This window comes from Podarcis melisellensis (assembly GCF_964234715.1).
Source record: "Podarcis melisellensis genome assembly, chromosome: 2".
Classification (NCBI taxonomy): domain Eukaryota; kingdom Metazoa; phylum Chordata; class Lepidosauria; order Squamata; family Lacertidae; genus Podarcis; species Podarcis melisellensis.
In genome coordinates this window covers 124,607,656-124,632,199 of record NC_138529.1, presented here as the reverse complement: position 1 = coordinate 124,632,199, position 24,544 = coordinate 124,607,656, and the positions used below count along the sequence as shown (strand labels likewise).

General features: G+C 45.6%; 1 protein-coding gene and 1 long non-coding RNA gene across 6 annotated transcripts in view; one reads left to right on the top strand and one right to left on the bottom strand.

The window, feature by feature from the left end:
• LOC309365358 overlaps positions 1-24,245 on the top strand; it is a 39,253-nt gene extending 15,008 nt beyond the window's left edge. Inside the window, exons 2-3 of the long non-coding RNA XR_014166049.1 lie at positions 5,979-6,073; positions 22,833-24,245. This is a non-coding gene — a long non-coding RNA (uncharacterized lncRNA). The remainder of the gene's footprint in view (positions 1-5,978; positions 6,074-22,832) is intronic.
• LOC309364444 (uncharacterized protein) overlaps positions 1-24,544 on the bottom strand; it is a 104,200-nt gene that overhangs the window by 55,709 nt on the left and 23,947 nt on the right. The window contains exon 1 of one of the 5 annotated variants that reach the window (XM_081901748.1): positions 624-740. The exons of the other annotated variants lie outside the window; for them this stretch is intronic. The gene's annotated coding sequence lies outside the window, so the exon portion shown is untranslated. Of the gene's footprint in view, positions 1-623; positions 741-24,544 lie in introns of those variants that run through there. 5 annotated transcript variants of the gene reach the window in all.

The following is a 24,544-nucleotide window of genomic DNA, read 5'->3' as shown; positions in this document are numbered from 1 at the left end:
AACTTTGCTTCAGGATGAGAACAGAAATCATGCTCCGGCGGCACGGCAGCAGCAGGAGGCCCCATTAGCTAAAGTGGTGCTTCAGGTTAAGAACAGTGTCAGGTTAAGAGCGGACATCTGGAACGAATTAAGTACTTAACCCAAGGTACCACTGTACAGTACAAGCTTCTTAAGTCTTCTGTCTGGACCCAGAGCATGAGCTACTCTTAAGTAATTTAAAAGGTATTTTTAAGTCAACTTTTTGCACTATTTTAATTTTTTTTAACATTTTTGCTCTTCTTTGTACTTATAGACCTCCTTTTGCCATGTGGACGAATTAAACCTCCCTTATTGATCTATTTTTAATGGTAGGGAAAGAGATATAGTTGTATTATCCGGTTCCACACTCTCTGCCAGACTTTATTCCAGAAGGTTTTACAAGTACCTATCAGGATGGTAAGAATTTTATTAGTGTCAGCCAAAAAGGATTTTATGCATTCTATGTCCCTCGTTAGTAGTACGAGTCACCCAATGATGGATAATTTCTCATTTGCACCAGAGGCTTGGGAGAAGGAGTCTTTTAGCCTTGTATTAGCATTTCCTGAGGGTAGTTCTGAATTTTTCTTTCAGATTAGTTCCTCTACCTGTTTAGCCTGAATTTGGCCTTGAGTCGCTTGAGCTCCTGGTCTCAGTGCCAGAGATGACTTAGCAGTTGAGCTGCCTGGGCCCAAAACCTCTTTCTGGTCATCCTTAGATCTGCTGAGAGATTCTATAAGGTCAGTAATAGGATCTGGCTCCTGCTGTTTCTTAGCCACCTCATTTTCCTTATTCACGTAAAATGGAGTAATTTTTGCTTGGGCTTTCTTCAGAGAAGCTCTCTTTGGAGGAGGGTCTGTGGCACTTGGGGAGAGAACATTAATTTTGTAACTACTCTGGGTCAACACTGTCTTTCCCCTTAATTCCTCATCAAGTTTCCTGATACCAGAAATACCATATGCCTTATACCATTTCCTAAAATTCTGTGATTATCCTTGCTGTGATTTATTTAATGGAAACTGATTTTTCTCCAAACACTCCCCTGTATGAAGTATCTCATGGGAACTGTGGGTGGAGCTGCGAAGGAAGCTTTTCCCTCATTTCAAGCACTAATTTCTTCCCCCGTTAGTTCTTTCATGTGAAGTGAGTCTCTCCTTCTGAACGAAGAGCTTTCCTTGATGGGAAGTGGACTGGGAGCTCTGACTAAAGTTCTCTCCACACTCTGAATATTTATATGGTTTCTCCATTGTGTGGATTCTCTTGGTTGTCTCCCTTCTTCTTCCTCTCCAATTCACCACCTACAATCTGCTGTTATATGGCAGTATTAGTATTATTATGTTTAGGCTGAGGAAGAAATTGAGCCTGAAATGATTGAACAATGCAAACGACTGCTTGTGAAAGAGGAAGAAGGGAAGGGAGTTACTGCCTTTTTTGAGGAAAAAAATTGAGAAAAAGAGAATTTGACAGGATGTACCTCCACGCCCCTGAGATCTCTGAAGCCTACATGGAAGAAGGCCTGGGCAGCTGAGAGCAGCCTCATCCTGGTTGGAAAAGGCAGGACTGGTGGAAGAATATTCCCAGACAAAACAGGAGATACATCTCCTATGGAGAGTTTTCCATTCCAGGAGAGTTGTGAGTGTGTTAACATCTCAGATGCTGCAGGTGGCGCTATTGGGCTCCCTCAAAATAGAGGAGGTTTGTCCTTCAGAGATCTGTATGGAATTTCAAAACTGATCTTATGATCCAGCAGGGAGCCTTACCAGAGAGGCCACTATCCCAGGATTCTCCTCCTTGACTTCCTTCTGCAGAGCTCTCTGGTCAGGATCCAGCAAAGCCCAGTCCTCGTCTGTGAAAGGAACAGCTACGTCTTCAAAGCACACGACCCTAAGAGAAAAAGGGAGAAGAAAGATGATATTTTTCTACACATTGCTCTGTTGTTTTCTGCCTCTTAATAGCTGCATTGTTTTAATACTATTCTTTTCTTGCATGCTTATTTCAGTATCTTAATAGAACAATTTTGTTGTGTATTTTAATGATGGGTCTTAATCCTTGTATAAATGTGGCCACCATGACTAAGGCACTTCTGGCCAACCAGAGCAGCGCATGGAAACACCATTTCCCTTCCCACCTGAGTGGTACCAATTTATCTACTTGCACTTTGACGCGCTTTTGAACTGATAGGTGGGCAGGAGCTGGGAACAAACAACGGGAGCTCACCCTGTCATTGCGGGGATTCGAACCACCGACTTTCTGATCGGCAAGCCCAAGAGGCTCTGTGGTTTAACCCACAGCGCCACCCGCGTCCCATTCCACACCATAATAATCCCTAAACCTGAAGGGGGTTTCTTTACCTGCCCAGTTTTCCTTGACCCCAAGCCCCCTCCCCAAAATGGAAGGCAGCATCTGGATCCCAAGGAAGAACAGAGCTGCAGTCCTCCTGCGATCTCCCCCCCCCCCTGGCTTGGCAGAGGGGACAAGGGAGGACCCTCTGCTCCCTGACTTGGGGGTCTCTCCCCCCCCCGCCCATGATCTGAGAAGGGACCCCCATGCCCCCTCCCTGCCCCCCTGGGACCCTCCGAGGGAGGAAAGAGGGGACTCACCGGATTCCAGAAGGGGAAAGGAGAAAGAAGAAAGCAGGAAGGGATGGGGCAGGGAGGGAAGTGAGCGATGGAGGACCTTCCCCCCCTTCACTTCCCATCCTCTCTAGGAATCCAGCTCTGCTCCTTTTAACGCTTGCAAAACCGAGCGCACCGAGCCTGCCCTTCCCTTTGCCTGCCGGCAGATCTCCTGCTGCGCTTAGAGCCTGCCCTCCCCGCCCCCATTGGCCCCAAGGAGCCCAGATCTAGGTCTGAGCAAGTGCCTTGGCCAGCTGAATGCCTAGATCCCAAACCCTGGAGGACCCTGCTCTGCTCTTGCTTTCCATTTGGGACGTGGCAAACGTTTATCCGGGGAAGAGTTCAATCTGGACCACCCTGGGCATTTATTTGTTCATTTCAGAGATCCTGGGATGATGGGCTCTATTTTGCTGTCACCATCTGCAGCAATCCTGGAGCCCAAGAAAGCAAAATCTCTCACTGCCTCCATTTCTTCCCCTTCTAGTTGCCAGGAGGTGATGGGACCAGTGGCCAGGATCTTCGTTTTTTGGATGCTGAGCTTCAGACCACATTTTGCGCTCTCCTCTGTCACCCTCATTAAAAGGTTCTTTAATTCCTCCTCACTTTCTGCCATCAAGGTTGTGTCATCTGCATATCTGAGGTTGTTGATATTTCTTCCCACAATCCTAATTCCGGCTTGAGATTCATCCAGCCCAGCCTTTCGCATGATGAATTCTGCATATACAGTAAGTTAAATAAGCAGGGAGACAAAATACAGCCTTGCTGTACTCCTTTCCCAATTTTGAACCAATCAGTTGTTCCATATCCAGTTCTAAGTTTAGCTTCTTGTCCCACATAGAGATTTCTCAGGAGACAGAAGAGGTGATCAGGCACTCCCATTTCCCAACCCCCTTACCGTTATATAATGGCATCCTGGTTACATGTATTCCCCTTTTCCCAAAAGTTGCTCCAAGAAGTTTTCCTCAGCGTTTGACCCACGTTGAGCCTGGAGTGTCCTAGGGAACCTTCTGCCACTGGAGAGTCAGGCTCAGGCGCCTTCTCCTGGCAGCTCATTCAGAAGACACCCCTGAAGCTGAGGCTCTTTTGGGACAAGGGGAATACATATAACTGGGATGCCATTAAATAATGGTAAGGGGGTTGGAGGGAAGGGTCTCCAGCCAGCCTGCCCCTTATTTTGAATTGGGGGGGATGAGGGGCTAGGAAAAGGCCTCCCTGAATACCAAGCGGGGGGGGGGAATGTTAGCAGGTGGAGGTGCTGATTTCTTCGTATTTGAGAGTTGCTGCTTCTCAAAATGGTGCTTTTAAAGTGGGGAGGGGGTTGGAGGGAAGGGTCTCCAGCCAGCCTGCCCCTTATTTTGAATTGGGGGGGGATGAGGGGCTAGGAAAAGGCCTCCCTGAATACCAAGCGGGGGGGGGGAATGTTAGCAGGTGGAGGTGCTGATTTCTTTGTATTTGAGAGTTGCTGCTTCTCAAAGTGGTGCTTTTAAAGTGGGGAGGGGGTTGGAGGTGGCGCTGAGCTTGACTTGCCCCTGTTTGGGACCCAGCAGGAAAGGAGGGCGTTTCTTATTCCAGAAAGAAGTCTGGCAGAGCTGACTCTGGATTCCAGTTCAAAGGAAGAGGGACACCTGCCATCCTTTCCGTGTTTCCTGCCAGAAAACCAGTTTCTACTGGGTTCCCAGAACCATCTGACCCCATTTCCCACCCCAGAGCAGGGCTGGACCAATCAGAAGCCTCTGCATTGGGCAGCTGGCCAATCCCCTTTCAGATTCCCCTGGGTCTCGTCCTCTCCTTCGCCTGGTTTCCTGAGGGAGTTTTCCCCCTGAGTTTCCCTCATGGCTGCTCCCCCTCCCAGCTTCTCCTTCATTTCTCCTTCCTTCTCTTCCTGTTTCTCTCCCCCCCCCCCAGTATTTTGGGGCAGCTGTATTCCCCCCCCCATGGCCAGGCAGGCCCAGGAGGAGCCCATGGAAGCGGCAGGGACAGATGGTGTTTTTCTGAAAAAGGCGGGAACGCCATTTTGTTTTTCCCAGAGACGCCATGGCTCCCCTGTGGGCCTCGGGGGTCCCACGCTCTCGGGGTCTCTCCTCCCAGATGAAGGAGGGCGGCACCTTTGGTCCTCAGCCGCCTCCCTGCCATGATGGCTTGGCCTCCGCAGGGCAGCCTCTCTCCCCGCCATGTTGGCCCCACGGAGGAGGCCTCGCCATTGGGAGACGAGGAGGGAAAGCCCCTCTCTGTCTCAGAGGCCCAAGGAGGAGAATAGTAATACAGTGGTAAATCGTGTTACAGACGCTTCAGGTTACCGACTCCGCTAACCCAGAAATATTACCTCAGGTTAAGAACTTTGTTTCAGGATGAGAACAGAAATTGTGTGGTGGCGGCAGCAGCAGGAGGCCCCATTAGCTCAAGTGGTACCTCAGCTTAAGAACAGTTTCAGGTACTTTCAGGCAGAAGTCAACTTCTTGCCTCAACTTGGAGGCTGTCAGGGCATGAAACGCAGAAGTCCAGGCGCAGCTTCTCTTCTCAGGCCGATGTTCCGCTTTCTAGACATGGTGGTCAGATGCTGGACTCCATTTCTGCCCCTTCTTCCCTCTCCTTCCTGGAGTGAGTTGTGTCCCTGGTGGAGTCAGACTTGGGGCGGTTCCTGAGTGAGGGGCCCTTTCCCTCCCCCCTCTCAGTCCGCCCCCCACACCCAGGGGGTCCCCTCAGCCCTTGTTCTTGCGGGACTCCCTTCCCTCTCCCCCCCATGAAAGGAGACCCCGCTTCCGCCCGCCTCCCCACAGCTTCTCCCCTTGAACTCCCGCCTGACTCCTCTTCCTCTCCTCCCCACCTTCCCCTCCAAGCTCCCCCCTCAGACCATCCCTCAGAAAAGGCGCCTTGCATTTTCCCGCCAAAAGGGCTGGCTCCGCCCCCAGCTGGCTTAGGAGCCAATCAGAGCGATGCTCCAGCCCCCCCAGGGGGGAATTTCTGAGGGACTAAGTCCGCTGTCTGGCCTGTCTCTGCTGTCCAGCACAGGCCCAACCAAGGGGGGCACCCGGCAGCTGCCATATATCTAATAATCAATCAATCAATCAATCTTTATTACGGTCCAGAGACCCAACAAATCATTACAAAACAATTTATTAGATATATCTAATAAATGGGTGGAGGAAAAGTCTGGGAAGGGGCGAGAGGCCCCTCCCTGCCCCCCTCAAGGCTCCTCTCAGGTTCATCCAGGGTCAAAGGCCTCCTCCATTTTGGGGGGGCCAGGAAGGGAGTGGTCCCTGCAGCTTCGCCTGCTGGAAAGGGGGCAACATGCAAGAGGCCAGCCTGGCAGGGTTGTTGTGGAAGGAGGAGCTCCTGGGAGGAAAGGAGGTGCCAGGGAAATGCCATTCTGTCAGTAAAGTGCCTCCCTCTCTCACTCCTCCTCCAAACGAGAGCCAGGGGTGTGTGTGTGTATATATATATATGTAGGTAGGTAGGTAGGTGATAGATAGGTATGTATGTGTGTATAACAGACAGGCACAAAATTGCCCTCATTCAAGATGGCCGCCGGCCCTTCCTCCCGCTCCAAACATAGAAGGACCGGTTGCAGGGCAGCAGCTGAAGGAGCAAAAAGGGTTTTCTCCTCTGTGTGTTTCTTGTGGCTGATTAGCTGCTCTCCCTGTGCAAAGGTCAGAGGGGGCAGGGTTTCTGTTGAGGTGGGTGATTAGCTGTGGGAGGAGCTTATCAGAGCTTGCAGAGCAGTTTGATCCATCTTTTAGATTTAGGGGAGCTAGTCTCAAACGTTTGTTGGGGGAGACCTAGTTTTTTTGGGGGGGTGAGTTATTTGTCCTGTCTTCGAAGATTAAAGCCTACTGGGAAATGATCTATAATGAAATTAAGAAAGTCCTTAAGTGGACTTTTCATAAGGAACCTGAGGCTTTTCTCTTGGGCATGGTCGGCCAATTGGTGCCAAAGAAGGACAGGACCTTTTTTATGTATGCTACGACAGCGGCAAGAATTTTGTTGGCAAAGTATTGGAAGACGCAAGAACTACCGACTCTGGAAGAATGGCAGACAAAGGTGACGGACTTTATGGGACTGGCAGAGATGACCGGCAGAATTCGCGACCAGGGGAAAGAGTCAGTGGAAGAAGATTGGAAGAAATTTAAAATATATCTTAAAAATTGTTGTAAAATTGAGGAGTGTTAAGATGTCAAGGGGTAAGAAGTAAAGAATTACAGCAGTAAATAATAATTTTAAGGAAATTTAATGAATGAGAACTATTAGATAATCAGATTAAAGGGTTGCTAAAAAATTGTAAAATAAGGATGCAGCGAATGGGAGGTATGGGGAAGTCGGAGGAAAGAAGGTGTAAGAAAATAAGATATATGTTTAAATGTTTTGTATGTTGTTGTTGTTTTTTTGTTATGTGTTGGAAAATTAATAAAAATTATATTAAAAATAAAAAAGTTATTTGTCCTGTCTTCACGCTTCTTATGATGGAGGACCGCTGTAGCCACCCCCAACGACACATTCTCAAGATGGAGAGTGCGGGAACAGCTGCAATCGCCTGAGGTTCCTGCGCAATGTTTGCCATCTTGCCAAAGGTTGCAGGCAGCTTTACCTGCAGCAATTGCATGTTGATTGCCCTCTTAGAAGACAAAGTCCAGCAACTGGAGGAACGTGTGGCTACGCTCCAAAGAATTAGAGAGCTGAAGCTCTTCTTGGAAGCAACAGAGAACACCGTCTCCACCAAGGAGGAGACAGGGGACTCCCCTGAGAAGGAGGCTAGTTCACCAACACAGGAGCCAGATATATGGAGAAACGTGACTCAAAGAAGTAGGAGGCCCAGGGTTCGCTCTGATTGTTTAGAATTACACAATCGTGTTGAGGTCCTCTCCCCTCGCATGGAAGCCGAAGAGCAGACTCCATTTGAGGATCTCTCCCTCATTACAGTCGATCAGGTATATGAAGACGAGCAGCAAAGTCAGTCCTCAGGGAATGTGCAGGCGACCTTGGAACGGACAGCTCACGGAAGAACCCCGACCAGATCTAAGAGGAGGCGTGTAGTGGTGATAGGGGATTCCCTACTGAGGGGAACAGAAGCAGTGATCTGTGGGCCTGACAAGATGTCTCGGGAAGTGTGCTGTCTCCCTGGGGCTAAGATCCAAGATGTAACTGAACGACTGCAAGGAATCATAAAACCCACTGACAAATACCCCTTCCTCTTGCTTCATGTGGGAACCAATGACACTGCAAGCAATAACCTCCAGAAGATCAAAAGAGACTCCGAGGCTCTGGGCAGGAAATTGAAGCAATTAAATGCACAAATTGTCATCTCATCTGTCCTCCGCAATGGCGGAGCTCCTCCGATCGGGAGGAACTTACTCCGTGAAAAACAGGGTCTGACCGCCATGGCAAGGCGGGAGAAGCTTGTGAACCTGGGATTCGGCTGGCACCTTTTGCGCTTCCCCTACTCGTGGGGAAACCCTGTTTTGGGGTTCCGGAGCAACGTGGGATGAGTGGCGCGGTGCTTTGAATCGACTGCTTCTTTCACGGAGTGAAGCCGCATTGCTGTTGCTGGAGAGCGCTGACTTTTTCCTGTGGACAATTGGATTTTAAACAACTACCCGTGAGTAGAACGGAAAATTGGATCTTTAAATACCTTAATTTGGCACCGAAGCGGGAAGGCATAAACAGGAAGTCTGCCTTCCGCTTTTGTAAATAGACTGAAGCAAAGACGTTACAAGCTAAAGTCTTTGAAAGCTTTTGACAAAGGATTAAATCCCCATCGGTTAAAAATACAAAAAACCCCTTGGAAGCAGGTGAAGAGGGGGAAAATTTTGAACTTAGTAAGCCTGCAGGAGTGAGGGGAAAATCAAATCACCACAGCTCTGAACCTGGGAACGGCTGCCAGATGACGTTTGGGGAAAGTTCATTGACAGAACGGATTTGACAGCTAGCTAAAATAAGAGTAAGATACTGTTTCCATTGTCCTCTTCTGCATTTAAACGGAGGAAAAAGTAACTGAAAATCGAAACTATGTTTATTGCTTGAGTTGTGCTTGAAAGAACTGATACAGGTGGAGACTGTTTCCCTCTAGAGGGAACTTGTGAAACTGTTATAGGAGTGTAACTGGGAGGTCTCCAGCTGCAAGATAAGGATTCTGAGAACCAGAGATTGACCTTGGACCATTCAAAATGTTGATAGGAGAAGTTATTGTGACTGCATTATGTAAGATAAACTATTTGCTGGAAGAGCTTCATAAAAAGACGGATGACATGACTTTTAAAATTGATAATTTGAAACAGAAAGTGACTAATTTGAGGCAAAAAGCGAACACCAACACAGAAATAATTCAGGACCTGGCACAGGAACCTGTTTTGGCAGAACAAATGGTGGAGGAAAAGGAGAAAGTTGTTGTTTTTGAACCTAAAATAACACAAGTGGGGTCCTTAATTTTACAGAAGCAAATTGAGGACTATAAATTGAGGCCTTTTATGACTGAATCTAGAAAAAGCCAGATTTTGAGGATTGGATCCCGGTTTGGACTGAAGAAGTGTTACGGAAAAATCTGGGTGCGAGACTGCTCAGCCACCCAGCTCGTCGGACTAAGTCCGCGGGTCCTAGCGGGAGAAAATGAGCTCAGCCGGAGACAGGAGCAAGATGTGGAGATCCAAGGTTTATTGCGCAACAGGTTCAACACGAGATTGAACCCTGAGAATGGGGCGACATAAACTTTTAAAAGTTCCCTCCAAGTCCCAGAATACAATGCAAGAAACGTCATGAATACATTATGGGAAGGTTGGGTTTCACGGATGACATCACGAATATATTACAGAAAGGTGGGGTTATGCGGATTAGCATTCTAAGGAAGGGAGGGGGAAATATGCAGAGGGAGAGATATGCATAGATAAGCACTTCCCGAGTACCGGTGATGGCAAAACAATAGTCCAGATATGCATCGACTGACACCTGGCATTGCCCGGAGGAAGGGCTAGGCAGAACGATCTGACAGGATTAGGGTCTTCCTGAGTACGTGACTTGCCGCTTCGGGGATTATGGAGGTGGGGTGGCATCCTGGAGTCCAGGGGGAGCTGAGTTGAATGACGCCAAGATGGAGATCGGAGCTATGGTTTATTTTATATTAATTTCCAAAGTTTCAGTACTTTGCCGGTCAAGTGTGTATTGAAGATCCAGAAAGGAAACGAAATGGATACATTGTAGCAAGAGTTTGACAGTTTTACAAGGTCACTGGTTTCAGTTCCATTGTTCTCGCAGCAGGGAGCCGTCAGCAGCTTGTCAAGAGGTTAAATGAGGCGTGCAGGAGCTCACTGAGCTAGCCTCTGCAGGGAGAATGCATGCTTCTGATTGGATAGAGCGCACTCATTTTAGTGAATGGGGACACAATTCGACCCGGTCTACCCACGTTAGAAATAGAGCGGGAGGGAGACTTAAGGAAAAGATGGTGGGCTTATTTTGTTATTCTAAAGCACCAAAGCTGCAGCAAGCAAAGGCCAAAGCAGCTCAAACAGCTGCTTGTGGCTGCAAAGCCAGACAGGATGTGTGTGACTGCTGCCATGGAAACAAAGGGGCAGTCCATCCTTATTGAGCACAGGATATGAGCTCAGTGTGTGTGTCATATGACCTGTACAGGATGTACATGGGTGGAGTTTGAGTTTCTCTCTGTTTGTTGAAGAGAGCAGACATCTTTACTGTATGACTGCTTAAAGACAGAAAATAAAGAATGTAGTTACATTTCTGTCTGTGTCTGATTCCCCTCCCTGGGGATATGCAGGGAACAGGGAGGAGGAGAAGCAGTTGGTGTGTTTTCCTCACAGCCTGAGGAAAATCGCCGGAACGGACCTCGTGTATGTTTATTTCTGCCGGGAGTCGCCGGAGGGAGGTCTAAGGAATTCAGCCGGTGCCTGAACAGATAGGCACATACCTCTGACCGGGCTAGGAGAATTCTAACACCCGTATGGAGGGAGGGAAAACCTTTTATTAATAAGGCCAGGGGTATAGTGTGGTGCTTGTGCAACGGTGTGGGGTTCGAGGGGTCCGGGCAGAGCTGGGTACCGTCGAGATTGTCGCCACGGACCCTTTGGTGGGCGGGAGAGGGGTGAGAAGAGGTACCCCCCTCTCCTTCCGTATCAGAAGGAAAGTTGGAAAGATCCCTCTATTCAGGGATTAATTGACTTTTGGGACATGGACTTGGATTTGGAGCAGATTGAAGTTTTGGGGGCCTTTGGATTTGGAGGAATCCTGAAATATGTCCTGAAACACTTTACAGACCCTAGCTTCAACTATGGAAATTTGGCTGAACTGTCCAGAAGGAATAAAAGTATTGTTAGGATGGAGTTGTCTCGAGATTTGCTCTCTAGCATTAAAGAATATGAAGAAGATTTGCAGAAGGGACCTGGAAAAGAGTTAAGAGCCTCGGACATAAGATCTCCAGGTTGATGGACTATATGGAATTGATGGAAAGGACTGGCAGAATCCGAAACCAGGGAGAGGAGTTGATGGAAGAAGATTGGAAAATTTAAAGTTTATATATAGAAATATCACAAAATTAATGAGGGATAGAAAAATGGTGGATTGACATTTTATGGATTTAGCAGAAATGTTATAAGGAGTTAAGTATACATAAGTATTTTAGTTTTAATGTTAAAATAAGGTTAAAAAAATATGTTATTTATAATATGATAGAGAATAGAGAAAGATGGAAAGGATTTGCTGAAATAACTAGTAGAAGTGGTATAAAAAAAGGGAGGTGAGAGGAGGTCGATGAAACAAGGGAATGAAAGAAAAAGTATCAAAAGGGGGGGTGTATTTTTTTAATTGTTTTTGTTTTGTTTTATTTAGGGTTAGGGAGTGGGTTTGGTTTAGTTTAGTTTATTATTTTTTTTATATATAATAATTTTTATTAGATTTTCACAACAAAAAACATACGACACAACAAAGAAGAAAGACAAAACATTTACACAAAGAAAGAAAAAACCTTACAAACTAAAAGACTTCCCCATACCTCTCCTACTCTGCATCCTTGTTTTACAATTTTTTAGCAACCCTTCAGTCCATTTCTATACATCTCCTCCTTAAAGTTTCTTCCCTGCAATTTATAATTTACAGCTGTAATTCTTTATTTCTTACACCTCGACATCTTATCAGTCCTTTATTTGACAACAGTTCTCAAGATACGCTTTAAACTTTCTCCAGTCCTCCTCCACCGCCTCCTTCCTCTGGTCGCGGATTCTGCCGGTCATCTCTGCAAGTCCCATATATTCAATCACCTTCGTCTGCCATTCCTCCAGAGTGGGTAGTTCTTGCATCTTCCAGTACTTTGCTAGTAAGATTCTTGCTGCTGGGGTAGCGTACATAAAGAATGTCCTATCCTTCTTCGGTACCAATTGGCCCACCATACCCAAGAGAAAGGCCTCTGGTTTCTTAGGAAACGTCCACTTAAGGACTTTCTTAATTTCATTATAGATCATTTCCCAGTAGGCCTTAATCTTTGGGCAGGTCCACCAAAGGTGATAGAAGGTTCCTTCAGACTCTTTACATTTCCAACATTTATTCTCGGGCAAATGATAAATCTTAGCCAGCTTGACTGGGGTCATGTACCACCTGTAGATCATCTTCATTATGTTTTCTTTCAAGGCAGAACATGCCGTAAATTTGATACCGGTGGTCCATAACTGTTCCCAGTCAGCGAACATGATATCATGACCTACATCCTGTGCTCATTTAATCATAGCTGATTTTACCGTTTCATCCTGTACATTCCATTTCAACAGCAAGTTGTACATTCTAGAAAGATTCTTAGTATTGGGTTCCAATAATTCTGTTTCTAGCTTAGACCTCTCACTCTGGAATCCTATCTTCCTGTCTTGCTTGAATACTTCAATAATAATAATAATAATAATAATAATAATAATAATAATAATAATAATAATAATAATTTATTATTTGTACCCCGCCCATCTGGCTGGGTTTCCCCAGCCACTCTGGGCGGCTTCCAACAGAAATGAAAAATACATTAAAATGTCACAAATTAAAAACTTCCCTGAACAGGGCTGCCTTCAGATGTCTTCTGAATGTCAAGTAGTTGTCCATCGCCTTGACATCTGATGGGAGGGCATTCCACAGGGCGGGCGCCACCACCGAGAAGGCCCTCTGCCTGGTTCCCTGCAACTTGGCCTCTCGCAGGGAGGGAACCGCCAGAAGGCCCTCGGAGCTGGACCTCAGTGTCCGGGCAGAACGATGGGGGAGGAGACGCTCCTTCAGATATACTGGACCGAGGCCATTTAGGGCTTTAAAGGTCAGCACCAACACTTTGAATTGTGCCCGGAAACGTACTGGGAGCCAGTGTAGGTCTTTCAAGACCGGTGTTATATGGTCTCGGCGGCCGCTCCCAGTCACCAGTCTAGCTGCCGCATTCTGGATTAGTTGTAGTTTCCGGGTCAGCTTCAAAGGTAGCCCCACGTAGAGCGCATTGCAGTAGTCCAAGCGGGAGATAACCAGAGCATGTACCACTCTGGCGAGACAGTCCGCCGGCAGATAGGGTCTCAGCCTACGTACCAGATGGAGCTGGTAAACAGCTGCCCTGGATACAGATTTGACCTGTGCCTCCATGGACAGCTGTGAGTCCAAAATGACTCCCAGGCTGCGCACCTGGTCCTTCAGGGGCACAGTTACCCCATTCAGGACCAGGGAATCCTCCACACCTGCCCGCCTCCTGTCCCCCAAAAACAGTACTTCTGTCTTGTCAGGATTCAACCTCAGTCTGTTAGCCGCCATCCATCCTCCAACCGCTTCCAGACACTCACACAGGACCTTTACCGCCTTCACTGGTTCTGATTTAAAAGAGAGGTAGAGCTGGGTATCATCTGCATACTGATGAACACCCAGCCCAAACCTCCTGATGATCCCTCCCAGCGGCTGCATATAGATGTTGAAAAGCATGGGGGAGAGGACAGAACCCTGAGGCACCCCACAAGTGAGCGGCCAGGGGTCTGAACACTCATCCCCCACCACCACTTTCTGAACACGGCCCAGGAGGAAGGAGCGGAACCACTGTATGACAGTGCCCCCAGCTCCCAGCCCCTCAAGACGGTCCAGAAGGATGTCATGGTCGATGGTATCAAATGCCGCTGAGAGATCCAGCAGAACTAGGAAACAGCTCTCACCTTTGTCCCTAGCCCGCCGGAGATCATCAACCTGTGCGACCAAGGCAGTTTCAGTCCCATGATGAGGCCTGAATCCCGACTGGAAGGGATCCAAATGGTCCGCTTCTTCCAGGCGTGCCTGGAGTTGTTCAGCAACCACTCGCTCAATCACCTTGCCCAAGAATGGAAGGTTTGAGACTGGGCGATAATTGGCCATCGTGGCCGCATCTAACGATGGTTTTTTAAGAAGCGGTTTGATAACCGCCTCTTTCAGCGGGTCTGGGAAGGCTCCCTCACGGAGGGAGGCATTCACCACCCCACGAAGCCCATCGCCCAGTCCTTCCCGGCTAGCTTTTATAAGCCAGGCTGGGCAAGGATCCAGGAGACAGGTGGTTGGCTTCACTCGTCCAAGCAGCCTGTCCACATCCTCGGAGGTAACAGATTGAAATTGATCCCACACAACTTGACCAGACAGGACTCTAGCACTCTCCCGCCCCGGCCCTGCTCCCACGGTGGATTCTACTTCTTCCCGAATCTGAGCGATTTTATCTGCAAAAAAATTTGCAAAATCGTTGCAGGAGAACATGTGGCCCGTACTGGGCCCCGATGTTACAGGTGGTTCCGCTAAATTGTGAACCACCTGAAAGAGTCTCCTGCTGCTGTTTTCTGCAGATGCAATAGAGGCGGTGAAGAAAGTCTTCTTCGCCGTCGCTATCGCCACTTGGTAGGCTCGACGTTGAGCTCTAACCCGTGTCCGGTCAGATTCAGAATGAGTTATCCGCCACCGGCGCTCTAGCCGTCTCAACGATTGTTTCATTGCCCTCTGATGATAGTGCAGCCAATCTCGAACTTTAAACCTTAGCTTCTCATAACTCTTAAGTTTATATTTTTCACCATCATGTTCTAGAATTTCACAATATTTTAGCCAATCAGAGTCCATATTAAGTTTTTTTACTGCCTTTGCTTCCATTGGTGATAACCATCTGGGGTTTTTACTTTCAAGTAAGTCCTTATATCTGATCCAAACATTATACAGAGCCTTTCTGACAATATGATTTTTAAAACCCTTGTGAACTTTCACCTTGTCATACCATAGATACGCATGCCAACCTAAATTATTGTCATATCCTTCTAGATCCAAGATGTCCGTGTCCTCAAGAAGTAGCCATGGTTTCAGCCAGCAGAAAGCTGCTGCCTCATAGTAAAGCCTTAAGTCCGGCAGGGCAAAACCCCCTCTATATTTCGCATCTGTTAAGATCTTAAATTTAATTCTGGGCTTTTTGCCCTGCCAGACAAATTTAGAGATATCTTTTTGCCATCTCTTGAAACACTCCACCTTGTCCAGAATTTGTAATGTCTGAAACAAAAACAGCATTCTTGGCAATACATTCATCTTAATAACAGCAATACGGCCTAACAAGGAAAATTTCAACCTAGACCATGTGTCTAAATCAAAAAATCAAAAAATAACAATTTATTTAAGGATAACTACGAAAAATGCTGGACAGAAGTGGTTTAGTTTAGTTTAAGGTGTTTAGTTTAATGGGTTTAGGTTGTGTTTTGTATTGTCTATATATTGTATTGTATTGTATTGTCTTTTTTTCTTCTTTTTTTCTTCTGTCTTCTTTCCTTTTAAAAGTAATAAATATTTTTTTTTAAAGTAAACTGACTAATGTGGGGGAGGGAGACAGTGCTCCTGAAGGTCTATCAATTGATGAAGATGATCATCCAAATGTCATAGACCAAATGGAGCAAACAGCACGCAGACCTAGTGGTGGGAGGAAAAAATCCTTAAATAAGAGACACGGGGGAATGATTAATGGACTTCAATGTCTGTACACTAATGCGCAAAGCATGGGAAATAAACAAGATGAGGTTGAGCTCTTGGTACAGCAAACTAAATATGACATAATAGGCATCACTGAAACCTGGTGGGATAAGTCCCACGATTGGAATGTAATAATGGAGGGATACAATCTATTTCAGAGAAACAGACCAGACAAGAAAGGAGGAGGAGTGGCGTTATATGTCAGGGATGTGTATACTGGTGAAGAGATCCAAGATTTAGAACCTCAAAGCCAAAGTGAGAGCATTAAGGGAGAGAAGAATAACAGAGACCTCATTGTGGGAGTTTACTATAGATCCCCAAGCCAAACGGAGGACATAGATGATGCCTTCCTGGAACAGATGGCCAAGCATGCAAAAGGAAGGGAGATAGTAGTAATGGGGGACTTCAATTACCTGGATATTTGCTGGATGTCAAACTCAGCCAAGAGCATAAGGTCAAACAGATTCCTCGCTGGCCTTGCAGACAACTTTGTTGTCCAGGAAGTGGGAGAAGCAACAAGAGGAACAGCCGTTTTAGATCTGGTCCTAACCAATGTTGATGACTTGGTTAGTGGGGTAGAAGTGGAAGGATCATTAGGCGCGAGTGATCATGCTCTTCTGAAGTTTACTATACAGCGGAAAGGAGCAGCCAAGCATACTAGGACTCAATTTCTTGACTTTAAGAAAGCCGACTTCATAAAACTTAGGGAAGTGCTGGGTGAGATCCCATGGTCAGTAATACTAAAAGGAAAGGGAGTTCATGATGGCTGGGAGTTTGTTAAGAGGGAGATAGTAAAAGCACAACTTCAGGCAATACCAATGAGACGGAAACATGGAAGGTGCCTAAAGAAGCCAGGGTGGCTATCTAAAGAACTTTTAACTGAGTTAAGATTAAAAAAGGATGTGTACAAAAAATGGAAAAGGGGGGGGAACCACCAAAGAGGAATTCAAACAAATAGCCAGCACGTGTAGACACCAAGTCAGAAAAGCTAAAGCACAGAATGAACTCAAGCTTGCTAGAGAGGTTAAAAGCAACAAAAAAGACATTTATGGGTATGTTCGTAGCAAAAGGAAGAACAAAGAAACCGTGGGGTCACTCAGAGGAGAAGATGGTGAAATGCAAACAGGGGACACAGAAAGGGCTGAACTCCTCAATGCCTTCTTTGCCTCAGTCTTCTCCGATAAAGAAAACAATGCCCGACCTGAAGAATTTGGAGCAAATGATTCAACAGAGGAAACACAGCCCAGAATAACTAAGGAGATAGTACAAGAATACTTGGCTAGTCTAGATGTATTCAAGTCTCCAGGGCCAGATGAACTGCATCCAAGAGTATTAAAAGAACTGGCAGATGTGATCTCAGAACCACTGGCAGTCATCTTTGAGAATTCCTGGAGAACAGGCGAAGTCCCGGCAGACTGGAGGAGGGAAAATGTTGTCCCTATTTTCAAAAAGGGGAAAAGAGAGGACCCAAATAATTACTGCCCAGTCAGTCTGACATCAATATCAGGGAAGATTCTGGAGCAGATCATTAAGCAAACAGTCTGTGAGCACCTAGAAAGGAATGCTGTGATCACCAATAGCCAGCATGGTTTTCTGAAAAATAAGTCATGTCAGACTAACCTGATCTCGTTTTTTGACAGATTTACAAGCCTGGTAGATGAAGGGAACGCAGTGGTTGTAGCCTACCTTGATTTCAGCAAGGCATTTGACAAGGTGCCCCATGATATTCTTGTGAAGAAGCTGGTAAAATGCGGTCTTGACTATGCTACCACTCAGTGGATTTGTAACTGGCTGACTGACCGAACCCAAAGGGTGTTCATCAATGGTTCCTCTTCATCCTGGAGAAGAGTGACTAGTGGGGTGCCACAGGGTTCTGTCTTGGGCCCGGTCTTATTCAACATCTTTATCAACGACTTGGATGATGGACTCAAGGGCATCCTGATCAAATTTGCACATGACACCAAACTGGGAGGGGTGGCTAACACCCCAGAGGACAGGATCACACTTCAAAACGACCCTGACAGATTAGAGAACTGGGCCAAAACAAACAAGATGAATTTTAACAGGGAGAAATGTAAAGTATTGCACTTGGGCAAAAAAAATGAGAGGCACAAATACAAGATGGGTGACACCTGGCTTGAGAGCAGTACATGTGAAAAGGATCTAGGAGTCTTGGTTGACCGCAAACTTGACATGAGCCAACAGTGTGACGCGGCAGCTAAAAAAGCCAATGCAATTCTGGGCTGCATCAATAGGAGTATAGCATCTAGATCAAGGGAAGTAATAGTGCCACTGTATTCTGCTCTGGTCAGACCTCACCTGGAGTACTGTGTCCAGTTCTGGGCACCACAGTTCAAGGAGGACACTGACAAACTGGAACGGGTCCAGAGGAGGGCAACCAAAATGGTCAAAGGCCTGGAAACGATGCCTTATGAGGAACGGCTAAGGGAGCTGGGCATGTTTAGCCTGGGGAAGAGGAGGTTAAGGGGTGATATGATAGCCATGTTCAAATATATAAAAGGATGTCACATAGAGGAGGGAGAAAGGTTGTTCTCTGCTGCTCCAGAGAAGCAGACACGGAGCAATGGATCCAAACTACAAGAAAGAAGATTCCACCTAAACATTAGGAAGAACTTCCTGACAGTAAGAGCTGTTCGACAGTGGTATTTGCTGCCAAGGAGTGTGGTGGAGTCTCCTTCTTTGGAGGTCTTTAAGCAGAGGCTTGACAACCATATGTCAGGAGTGCTCTGATGGTGTTTCCTGCTTGGCAGGGGGTTGGACTCGATGGCCCTTGTGGTCTCTTCCAACGCTATGATTCTATGATTGTATGGTTGCCCTGACCCAACATGGCCTCTGCTCTTTCTGGCCTCCTGGGCAGCGTCAACTCCGGGACGGCCCTCCTCGCTCGGTGAGTGGAGGGGCGAAGTCAACTTACACTTGGACTTGGAGGCTGTCAGGGCCTGAAGCGCAGCAGGACAGGCCCAGCTTTTCTCCAGCTCCGCTTGCCCAAAAGCAGCTGCTCCCCTTCAGGCCGATGTTCCCCTTTCTAGAAATGGGGGCCTCTCTGCTCCCTTCCCTGAGTACTTCCACCATTCAGTGCTTTGGACGCAGCCCCGCTTCCCTGGCAGAAGAGCAGGATTAAGGGCACCGGGAATATCTACCCTTTACGAACTCCAGAGGGGAGCTTCTCGCTCCTCTTGTGACAAGATTCCCAAAGGCTGAGGGGAGCTTGAGAGAACTAGCCTCTTTTGAGACAGCACCAATTTCCATTTCTTCTGGATCAAAACCCACAAACGCTCTGCTAGTTTCCCCCCAGAAGGTTTTACAAGTATCTGTCAGGATGGTAAGAATTTTACTAGTGAGCCAAAAAGGATTTTATGTGTTCCATGTCCTCTGTTAGTAGTAATACAAGCCACCCGCTGACAGATAATCCCTCCTCATTTGTCCGAAAAGGTTGGGAGAAGGAGTCTTCTATCCTTGCTTTAGCATTTCCTGAGGATACACCTGAAATTTGCTTTCACATTAGTTTGTCTACTTGTTTAGCCTGAATAGGGGAGAGACATGTGTTGTTGCATCCGGGACAGAGGAAGTGGTCCGGTTGTGAAGATGCAGACGGGCTTTTCTTCTCCCTGTGCTCCCCCCATGTGGGAATGTTCTCGTCTGTCTACATCCTCTGTTCACAAAGGTGACTTTTCCCTCAATTTGAAGGGGGTTTATTTCCTTGACCCAAAGCCCCCTCCCCCAAAAGGAAGGCAGCATCTGGATCCCAAGGAAGAACAGTTGCAGTCCTCTTGTAGCCTTATGAGGCTTTGCCCTCGGGTGGGAAAAATATTGCGCCCGGGAAAGGGAAAATGGGAGTCAGCAGACACTCAAGGAATAGTTTCGGAGAAAAAGCTTTATTTCTACCATCCATGAACTGGTAGAAAGAGCAAGTGTGATAACTCACAAACAAGCACGAGTTCACAGCCATTTGCACAGAGCATCTATTCCCCTTCCAGTTCCCTCCCCTTTCTCCTCCTTCGGAAAAGGTCTGCCCCGTGTCTCCTGAGCATGAACAGAAAGTTCCCGTCTTGGGACTATTTTGGACTGTTCCCGGGAAAAGGGGGTGAGAAACCAAAGGGGGTTTCAGAGTGTTCAGATATGTTTCATTCTCCTGTAAGAAAGTTGCAATCTGGTTTTAACAAGGCCACTGGCCTTAGAAACAAAAAGGCTTTGAGAAGCAAAGGACTCTGTTCTCCACAGTAGGTATGACACAACGCTTACTACGAAAAATTCTCTTTTTTATGAAAAGATACTGCAGATAGATAAATAAGATAACTTTTTCCGAAATCGAAATAAAGGGAAGTCAGTCAGTGTTACTGTTAAGCCAATGTAAGTTGAGTTGTCTATGTTTTATGTACTTTATTTTTTGTTTTTTCGTTCTTAACTTTAATTTTCTTTCTCTCTTTCTTAGCTAATGCTTTTAGCCTTAGAGAGAAAAATAAACATTTGAGAGTTCCTGAGGCGAGGCTTGGAGGCCTGGCTGGGGGGGAGGGATTCACAAAGAGTTTTAGGGTTTTTAGGGTAACCTGACTTTGCGAACTGGCCCCTCCCTGGCTTGGCAGAGAGGAAAAAGGAGGACCCTCTGCTCCCTGACTTGGGGGTCTCCGCCCATCAGGCATGATCTGAACAGGGACCCCCATGCCCCCTCCCTGCACCCCGGGTAGTGGCATAACAAGGTCAGGGGGTACTTGGTGTGGAAAAGTTTTTGTCACCTCCCCAATATTGACTTCTTTTTTTGGCCTACAAAAATGTTTTGACTTTATTTCATATTTTCTTACAAAGGATTGTGGATTCTGGGCCTCCGATAACAAGTAGGCCACTGTGGAGAGATGCTTAAATCTACAGAATGCATTGTGTTTTGGCTTGTGTTGTTTTATATATATTTATTGTTCATTTATTTATTAAAATTTATTTTTAAAAACCTGTAATGTTGTTTACCAATACAAAAAACAAATAAACAACAACACCACTGCAGTAAAATCAATAAAAATTAACAAGCCTACTTTTTAAAATTAACAAGCCTACTTTTTTACAGAGAAAAGCTAAAATATTAAAAGAGATTAAAATTACTTCAGCGTCCTAAGCATCAGGCTATGCTTGCCTAAACAAGAATGCTTTTAGCAGGTGCCTGAAAAGAGTCTAGCAGAGGCACGCGCTTTATTGCAAGAGGCGGGGAGTTCCAAAGGGCAGGTGCTGCCACACTAAACCATGCAGTGCTGGAAAGGGGGTGAAAGGCAAGCGGCCAGCCTGGCAGGGTTGTTGTGGAAGGAGGAGCTCCTGGGAGGAAAGGAGGTGCCAGGGAAATGCCATTCTTTTTTTAAAAAAAATAATATTTATTAAAGTTTTAAAGGTTGCACAAGAAAAAGAAAAAACACCAAATTAAACAGAAAACAAAACAATACATCACAATAAAAAAGAGCAAAAAAGAAAAATACAAACAATTACAACAAAAACAGTTAAAACCTTCACATAACTTATCTTTCATTTGCTTGTTTCCTTGACCTCCTCACACCTTTTTTGTATTCTATTTTTTTTAAAATAATTTTTATTGGTTTTCACAACAAAAAAAAGACAACACAACAAACAAAACACACACAACAAAAACGATGCCTTATGAAGAACGGCTAAGGGAGCTGGGCATGTTTAGCCTGGAGAAGAGGAGGTTAAGGGGTGATACGATAGCCATGTTCAAATATATAAAAGGATGTCACATAGAGGAGGGAGAAAGGTTGTTTTCTGCTGCTCCAGAGAAGCGGACACGGAGCAATGGATCCAAACTACAAGAAAGAAGATTCCACCTAAACATTAGGAAGAACTTCCTGACAGTAAGAGCTGTTCGACAGTGGAATTTGCTGCCAAGGTGTGTGGTGGAGTCTCCTTCTTTGGAGGTCTTTAAGCAGAGGCTTGACAACCATATGTCAGGAGTGCTCTGATGGTGTTTCCTGCTTGGCAGGGGGTTGGACTCGATGGCCCTTGTGGTCTCTTCCAACTCTATGATTCTATGATATAAAATAAAAAATGACTTCCCCATACCTCCCTTTCTCTGCATCCTTATTTTGCGATTCTTTAGCAACCCTTAAGTCCAATTCTCTATTTAATTCTCTTAAAATTTCCTTGAAATAATTATTTACCGCTGTAGTTCTCTTTTTCTTACCCCTTAACATCTTAACAGTCCTCAATTTTACAACAGTTTTTAAGGTAAATTTTGAATTTCTTCCAGTCCTCTTCCACCGCCTCTTTCCTCTGGTCGCAGATTCTGCCGGTCATCTCTGCCAGTCCCATGAATTCTGTCACCTTTGTCTGCCATTCTTCCAGAGAAGGTAGTTCTTGCATCTTCCAATACTTTGCCAAAAGAATTCTTGCTGCTGTGGTTGCATACATGAAAAATGTCCTATCCTTTCTTGGCACCAGTTGGCCCACCATGCCCAAAAGAAAAGCCTCCGGTTTCTTTGAGAATGTCCCCTTAAGGACTTTTTAAATTTCATTATAGATCATTTCCCAAAAGGCTTTAATCTTTGGGCAGGTCCACCAAAGGTGGTAGAAGGTTCCTTCAGACTCATTACATTTCCAGCATTTATTATTGGGCAAATGGTAAATTTTTGCCAGCTTGACTGGGGTCATGTACCACCTGTAGATCATTTTCATTATGTTCTCTTTTAAGGCACTACATGCCGTAAACTTAATACCCGTGGTCCATAACTGTTCCCAGTCAGCAAACATAATGTCATGACCGATGTCCTGTGCCCATTTAATCATAGCTGATTTAACCGTTTCCTCCTGTGTATTCCATTTCAACAGCAAGTTATACATTCTAGACAAATTCTTAGTATTGGGTTCTAACAGTTCTGTTTCTAACTTTGACCTCTCCTTCTGAAATCCTATTTTCCTGTCCTGCTTAAATGTCTCGTTTATCTGATAGTAATGTAACCAATCTCGAACTTTGAGCCTTAGTTTCTCAAAACTCTGAAGTTTAAACTTTTCACCATCTTGTTCTAGGATTTCACAATATTTTGGCCAATTGGAATCCATATTAAGCTTTTTCACCGCCTTAGCTTCCATTGGTGACAACCACCTAGGTGTTTTACTTTCCCCTTTTTTGTATTCTAGTTCTAAAAGTAAAGAGCCTCCGTCTCTCACTCCTCCAAACGAGAGCCAGGTGTGTGTGTATGTGTGTGTGTGTGTGTGTGTGTGAACATATAGAGTGAGGAGAGAAAGTATTTGATCCCCTGCTAAATTTGCTTTTTTGCCCTCTGACGAAGAAATGCCTAGTCCACAATATTAATGGTAGGTTTATTGTAGCTGTGAGAGACAGAATAACAACAGAGAAACCAAGAAGTCAAAAGTCAAAGATTGATGATGATGATGTTTTTTGGTTTTTTTTGGTTCTTGTTCCTACTTTTCTCTCTTTTATTTATTCCCAATATCATCCCGATCTTAATCCTTTATCTTATCTTGACAGCCACTGGCATGCAACTTTCATCATATTTAACAGATCTATATGTAAATTAACATGCATAATGAAAATTGTGCTCTTCTTCTTGTTGTCCCTCAATTGTTTTCGGTGCAGTCCCTCCTCAGAAGGCCCTATTTCATTCCACCGTCTTACCTTCCAAGACTCTGGGCTGTCTTCCAGCTTTCCTTTGTTTAGTTAAAATTAAGACACGTAATGTATTTTAATGGACTGATATTTTCCCAAACCGAAGATTCTTCTGGAAGAGACCCCACTGTGCGATAGATTTCACAGTTAATACTTGTTTGGTTCCTCTACAATCCAAGCTTGCTCCCCCTGGGCCCTAAGGGAAGCTTACAAAGATCAAAGATTCACCTTCACTTTTATAAATCCATATATGACAAAAATCCATGCAAGCAGATGTGGTTTCCTGGGTGAAATATTCCCCAGTTGTAATCTGTTGGTTGTCTTCAGCCCCCTTTGAGAGGGACCCCTTTTTTTCTAATGTGCCATCATTTGCACCATTTTAGCATCCCCGGCCGAAAAAATATTTAATCTTGTACAGTGGTGCCTCGGGTTACATATGCTTCAGGTTACATACGCTTCAGGTTACAGACTCCGCTAACCCAGAAATAGTGCTTCAGGTTAAGAACTCTGGGGCTGCAGTTTTCAGGCTTGGGGACAGGATGATGACTGTTTTTGGCACCAAGTTCTGTCCATAAACCCCACTGAGTACAATGGGATCTACTCTAGGTCATTACTGTGCAGACCATGCCAGCCTTATGAAGTGGGGTGAGGAGCAAAAAAAATGAAATGGAAATCAATAGAGATGTTTAGAAATGGGGCTTCTGGTTCCGGTCTGCCTTAATGGATCCTGCTCCCAAGATAGCAGAGATTGATAGCAAAGAATAAACAAGGAAGCTTTGAGGGTAATTGTCCTTGCAAGCTCCCCCCAGGGCCCAGGGGGGGAGTGAGCTTCACTCGCAGATTGTCTTGATACCTGGCTCTTGCTCCTCCATGGAATCTGAGAGGCAGCAAAATCACTTTGCCTATTGGTAGCCCTCCTACTCGGCCATTAAGAAGCAGAGGTACTTCTGTTTATTAGAGTGAAATTAGAACTAATATACAGACATGTGCTGGAACAGAAGGAACAAGATCATAAACTGCTAAATTGAAGCAGATACAAAGCCAAAACGATTCAAACCGCAAAAAAGACTTCCTTCGATGTAAAATATTTACTCTTTCTTTATATATATATCATGTTTGCAACATAAATGATTCAGCAGCATGCACACACGCACCCCCCCCCCCGGAATGCTAACAAACTGATAAAAAGCAAGAGGAGATAAAAGAGAATGGGATTATACTTCTGGATTACAATGAAAAAGAGAACTATGTGACAAAATTGAAATGGATTTAAACTCCCGAAGTTTCACTGTATTCCTATGGAAGGAAATGGGAGTTTGAG